Below are 6,838 nucleotides of genomic sequence, written 5' to 3'. Positions count from 1 at the left end.
TGTGTGTGTGTGTGTGTGTGTGTGTGTGTGTGTGTGTGTGTGTAGTATTTTCCTGGGAAGAGGATCCATCATAACTTTCATCATTTCTTCAAAAAGGTCTCTGGCACAAAAATAGGTGAAAAAGAACAGAAGGACACTTTAAAATAAAATCCTCCTAGCATTATACATTCACTCAACAATATTCATCCACATTTATTCATTCATTCACAAATATTTGAGCACCTTCTACAGGACAAATACACTTTCAAAGTTTGAGAATATCAAATAATAAAACCAAGTACTTGTCCTCATAGGACAGAAAAATAAATAATAAGTATATAATTATATAGAATGTCAAATAATTCTTTGATTCAGAACATAACTGCTTAAATTGCAAGTACAAATAGCATAATCAACTTGATGGCAATTGAGACTCAACCCCAAAGCTAAATTTCAAATCCAGACTATTTCCATTTCTTGCTATTTTCAAATGCGACATATTTTATAACAAAATTCTTACCTATTATTACCACTCACAACAAGTAATTAATAAATAAATGCCATTTTTAATTTTATAAAATGTTATATAAAACATTATGTTCGGTTACTCAAAAGTATTTATAAAAAGGTCCAAATAGTCATGTCGTATTTTTCTGAATTCATAGGCAAATGTGGAAACTAATAGGTATTAAAAACTTTGTACTATTGTCATACATTTCACTTAACATATGTTATAATCCCCAGAATACATAATTCTGTTTTGCTTTCGTCAATCATCTTTTAAAGAGAAGTAAATAATGTTTTTAAATGTTTTTTCTTTCTAATCACATAGTTACAATTTCTTGTGCTCTTTATTTCTTTATGTAGATTCAGATTTCCATCTGGCATCATTTTCCTTCTGTCTGAAGAACTTCCTTTAAAATGCCTTTTAGTGCAGATCTGCTGGTAATTAATTCTTTCAGCTTTTGTATGTCTTAAAACCCTTTATTTCATTTTTAAAAGGTTTTTGTTATTATGGAATAGTAATTTGACTTGGTTTTGTTTTACTTTGGGGTTTTTTCTTTTTTGTTTGTTTGTTTACCTTTCTGCAGTTTAAAGATGTTGCTATATTGGTTTCTGGCTTATACTGGTTCCTACGAGAAGGCTGCTTGCTTTCTTATCTTCAGTCCTTTTTATGAAATGCAGTTTCTTTCCCTCTGGCTGCTTTCATGATTTTCTCTTTATCACTGGTTTCAAAACATCTGTTTTGATATGCGTTGGTGTAGTCTTCTTTGTGCACTTGTGTTTTGAATTTGTTGAGCTTCTTAGACCTGTGGATATATAGTTTTCATAAATTTGAAATTTTTTGCCATTATTTTTTAATTTTTTTATTGATTTTGAGAGAGAGAGAGAGAGAGAAACATCAATTTGTTTTTCCACTTATTCATGCATTCCTTCATTGCTTCTTATATGTGCCCTGACCAGGAACTGAACCCACCAACTTGGCGTATCAGGACAATGCTCTAACCAACTGAGCCACCTGGCTCAGTCATTATTTCTTCAAATATTTTTCTATCTCTTTGTTTTGCAGGGACTTCAATTATATAGACAGGATAGGCAAAGGTTGGTTTATAGTTATGAGTACGTGAAACAGAGTTTATTCTTGTATTATTATTTATTAACTAGAGGCCCGGTACACAGATTCGTGCACTGGTGGAGTCCCTCGACCTGGCCTGCGGGGATCAGCCAAAACTGAAACCGGCAGTCCAACATCCCCTGAGGGATGTAGTAGTGCTCCAAGCGGCAGGTGTCTGGGGAGGAGCCCAGCTGGAGCTGGAGTTGGAGTCGGGTGCCGCGCTGCTTCCGCTCATCCTGGCCCGGCCGTGCCCACCATCACTTGGTAGGCTCGCTCCCGCTCCGCTGCGGTATCCACACACCCATCCTAGGGCAATACTGGCACGCCCATGACCAAGAAGTGGCCATGGGCTCACGCCCAGTCAGTCCCAATGCTGGTCCCGATCCTGGATTGAGAGGCCTGCAGGGAAAATGTCCACGGGAGAGACCCCAGCTACAGCAGCTGTGCTCACCAGCCATGAACCTGAGTCTCGTGCCTGTCGGTCAGCTGAGCGGCGCTCCTGCTGTGGGAATGCACTGACCACCCGGGGGCAGCTCCTGCGTTGAGTGTCTGCCCCTGGTGGTCCGTGCGCATCATAGCTACCGGTCAGTCGGTCAAGCAGTTGAATGGTCGCTTAAGCTTTATATATATAGATTATTGTATTATTTTCTATACAAACAACTATAAACCTACTTTATCCACCCTGTATATTTGGCAAATTGGTGTGTCTCACTGGTTCACTCTTGTTCTGTTTTGTTGTGGTGGGAAAGGTAAACTTCTTTATCTATGTATTTCATTTTGGATAGCTTAATTGCTATATATTCAGGTGCACTAAACTTGCCTTCCACAATGTTTGTTCTGTTGTAAATCCCGACAAGTTTTCATCTCTATAAGTTCAGTTTAGGTCTCTTTAATATATTAAATATCTCTACTTAACATGCTCAATCTTACCTCTAACTTTTTTGACATGAAACACACTTACAATAACTGATATAATGTAAGTGTCTTCTATTCTACCAGTTTGGGTTTGATTTTAGTTGTTTTAGTGGGTGATTACATCCAGTTCCTGTAACCCTGTCTTGGTCAGAAGCAAAAGTCTCTTTAACTATAATCCAAAATTCTTTTAATTAAAATGTATGATAAATGTATTCAGAAGAGAACTTTTGAAGACAGTTTCAGTATGAAAGAAACACCTTTAGAATATAAAACAGGAGGAAAACATGGAAACTTAAGATATGGGTTTGAGAATATTCACTAATTCAAATAATCTGTAAAAGGCACTTACTGATATTATCAATCTCATTCCTTTATTTCTTGATCTGTGTGAGAGTACACAGGTGTTCATTTGTTATGACACTAATTATATGCACTTTTCTGTTATATTTTATAATTTTTAATTTTTTAAAAAGGCATGAAGCTATATTTTCAAGGAACTTATAATGACAAAGTAAAACTATGTACACAAATAAGTTATACCATCGAAATACAGTAGGTCCTCAAATGCCTTTCTTTCATTCAATGTCATTTACACTAATCTACACTAATAAAAGAGAATCATGCAAATTAACCATCACTCCCACTCCACTACACCCACCAGCCAATCAGGAGTGAGTATGCAAATTAACCCAACTAAGATGACGGCAGCCACGGAGCTGGAGCAAGCAGGAGGCTGGGGTTGCCCCTGGTGATGGAGGAAACCAAGCTCCCCGCCTTCCCTGGCCGGCCCTGGGCTCCGCTCAAGGCTACAAAGTTTCAATTATAGAAGATAAATAAATCCCAGATACCTGCTTCCAGCCCACCCTGGCCTCCGCTCAAGGAGGCACTGAAAAAAAAAGAAAGAAAAAAAGGAGAGGCTGGGAGCTTGGGTCACCAGGGGGCGTGGCCAGCCTGAAAACGGCCATCAGCCCCTCACCCAGGCTGGCCAGGCACCCCAGCGGGGACCCCCCACCCTGAAGGGGGTGTGGCCAGCTTGAAAACAGCCCTCAGCCCCTCACCCAGGCTGGCCACACACCCCCAGCAGGGACCTTCACCCCATGGGGGCATGGCTGGCCTACAAACCACCATAGGCCCCTCACCCAGGCTGCCCCACGCCCCAAGGGAATCCCCACCCTGATCCAGGACACCCTTCAGGGCAAACCAGCCAACCCCAACCCATGCACCAGGCCTCTATCTATACTAATAAAAGGGTAATATGCTAATTAGACTGGGAGACCTTCCAGGAGACCTTCCGGACATTCTTCTGGACAAAGCCATGGTGGCGGGGCTTTTTTTATCAGGACAGTGGGGGAGGGCAGTTTGGAGTGAGCAGGCCAGCAGGGGGGCAGTTGGGGGCGAGAACACTGGCACAGGTGGCAGTTGAGGGTGATCAGACTGGTGGGGGTGGGGGATTTGGGGGCAAGCAGGCCGGCAGTAGGGGGCAGTTGGGGGCAAGCAGGCCGGCAGGCAGAGTGGTTAGGAGCAATCAGGCAGGCAGGCAGGCAGATCAGCAGTTAGGAGCCAGCAGTCCCAGATTGTGAGAGGGCTGTCTAACTGCTGGTTTAGGCCCAATCCCTGTAAACCAGCAGTACATCCTTCGATCCTTCGAGGGGTCCCAGATTAGAGAGGGTGCAGGCCAGGCTCAGGAACACCCCCTCCCCATGCATGAATTTTATGCACCGGGCCTCTAGTTTCATTATAACATTGATGGTGGTGGGGAATCAATTCCCAGTCACAGCCACTATATGTATGGAGTTTAGATGTTCTTCCCATAGTTGCATGGGTTTTCTCTGGGTATTCCAATTTCCAGGTCAATTAACATGTCTCCATTGTCCCAGTCTGAGTGAGTGGTCCTGTGATGGAAATTCATACTGTCCACAGTGGGTCTTGCACCTGAGCTGCCGGAGAAGGCTTTGGCCACCCTTCACACTGAACTGGAATTAGTTGGAAAATAATTATCCTGTTTTTCTTAATCTTTCTTAAGTTTATGTATAGCTCACATTAATTTCAATGTTTAATATAAGAAGTGTTTGGGGTCTTTGTTTAGAAGCTTGGTGATGTCTTCCTAACCAGAAATATGCCATAGGAACTTAACTCATGTTTATATGCCTGGGTTGTGGGCTCAATCCCCAGTGTGGGGCATGCAGGAGGCAGATGATCAATGATTCTCTCTCTTCACTGATGTTTCTATCTCTCTCTCTCCTTCTCCCTTCCTCACTGAAATCAATTAAAATATATTTTTTAAAAATTGAACAGCCATTTGACCCAGCAACCCCACCTCTGGGAATATATCCTAAAAACCCAGAATTAGAAAGAATGTATGCACCCCTATACTCATAGCAGCGTTATTTACTAGTACAATATCTAAGATTTGGAAACAGTCCAAGTACCCATCAGTAGATGAGTGGATAAAAATGTTGTAGTACATTTACACAATGGAATACCATGAGCAGTAAAAAAGAAGGATCTCTTACCCTTTGGGACAGCATGAATGGGCCTGGAGACTATTTGCTAAGTGAAATAAGCCAATCTGAGGAAAACAAATATCACATGATCTCATTTATTTGTGGAATCTAATGAACAAAATGAATTGACCAACAAAATAAGACCCAAAACATGGAGGCATGGAACAGACTGACATACCTCGATGTGGGGGTGGGAGGACAAGGAAAGATAAAACAAAGAATTTATATACTTACTAGGGGCCCAGTGCATGAATTCATGCACCTTGAAAGGAACTGTGGGCCGCAAGGCCGCAGTGGGCACAGGGGTGGGTCTCGGCCCATCCTCTGCGCTCCTGCCTGGCCCTTTCCACCGCGGCCCCCAGTCCCCTGTCTGCCAGCAGCTCCGTTCCCGCTGCCACCACTCCCATGCGCTGATGATGCTGGTCCCGCTCACAACTGCTGATGCTCAGAGTGATTGGGGCCGGCGTCAGCAGCGGGTGCCAGCAGCAGCTGCTGCCCCAATCACCTTTCAGGAGCAGGGGGAGGTGAAGAAGCTCTCAGGGGTGATCTGGGCCAGCAGCCGCCAATCTCACCCATTGTCAGTGCTGAGCGATCGGGACCAGGCACCAGTAGCGGGTGCAAGCAGCAGCTCCGGGGCCAGCTACAGGTGCAAGCAGGGCCAGCACTGGCAATGGGTGCAAGCTACTGGCCCCGATCACCTCTCAGGAGCAGGGGGAGGTGGAAAAGCCCTGAGGGGCAATCGGGGCTGGCATCCGCCACTCACACCTGTTGACAGTGTCAAGCAATCAGAGCCAGCACTGGCAGCAGGTGCGAGCAAGGCCAGCACCAGCAGGAGGTGTGAGCACCGGATGGGACTGCGGCACATGGGAGCAAAGAATTTTCAGTAAACACCAGAGGCTCACCCCAATGACAGCAACCAGTGCTCCGCCTTGGTCTGGTGCCCCTGCTCACCTGCTCCACCATCCCACCACGGCCAACACCGTGTTCTGCGCACGCCCCCTGGTGGTCAGCGCACGTCATAGTGACCAGTTGTTCAGTTGTTTGGTTGTTCTGCTATTCAGTCTATTTGCATATTAGCCTTTTATTATATAGGATATGCATAGCCCATGGACATGGGCAATAGGGTAATTAAGACATGGGGAGGGATGGGAGGGACTATACAGAGAGAGGTAAAGAGGGAGGAATGGGAGACATCTGTAATACTGTCAACAATAAAAAAATTATTTTTTAAAAAAGACATGGCAACTAAATGCAAAAAGAAATAGTTTCTTTTCTTAAGGAAATATAATTTGGTGCAAATTCATATTTCCTCTGATAAGATTTTTATAGCCTCTAATTTGATACTCAAATCCCTTGCTAAATTTCTGAATAAAAGTTTCTATTCCTCTGGATATAGCCATTCCTCATGTATGCCTGCAATTTTACCACAATAGCCAGGGGAGAGTGCGCCATTCAGCTGCTGTCTGCTCTCCACTGCCAAATGAGGTTATGCTGCTTCTGGGGTCAAGGTCTTTGATGCAATGCAACCATTATCCACAGGAGCAGAAAAAATTTCATCTTGGTCCCATGAAGGTCACCCACCACTCTCTGCAAAAAGCAATGTTTATAAACCGCATTATCAGCAAGGGATTTTTCTTAGGAAAAGGAATCAGATGTTAATCAAATAACCCTTCTTTCTGTCTAAAGTTGCCCATCACTAGTCATATATGCTTACCAAAATGAATTTAAGATACACTACAAGATCCACCCAGAAGCTTTCTTCCAGACAAAATCCCATCTCATCTCTACCATCATCCTTTACCTGGAAATAAAACAGTAAAAGCTA

Source organism: Myotis brandtii, unplaced genomic scaffold (genome assembly GCF_000412655.1).
Source record: "Myotis brandtii unplaced genomic scaffold, ASM41265v1 scaffold315, whole genome shotgun sequence".
In the NCBI taxonomy this organism is placed as follows: Eukaryota; Metazoa; Chordata; class Mammalia; order Chiroptera; family Vespertilionidae; genus Myotis; species Myotis brandtii.
The sequence above is the reverse complement of the archived record's forward strand: the minus strand, read 5'-3'. Positions refer to the sequence as shown.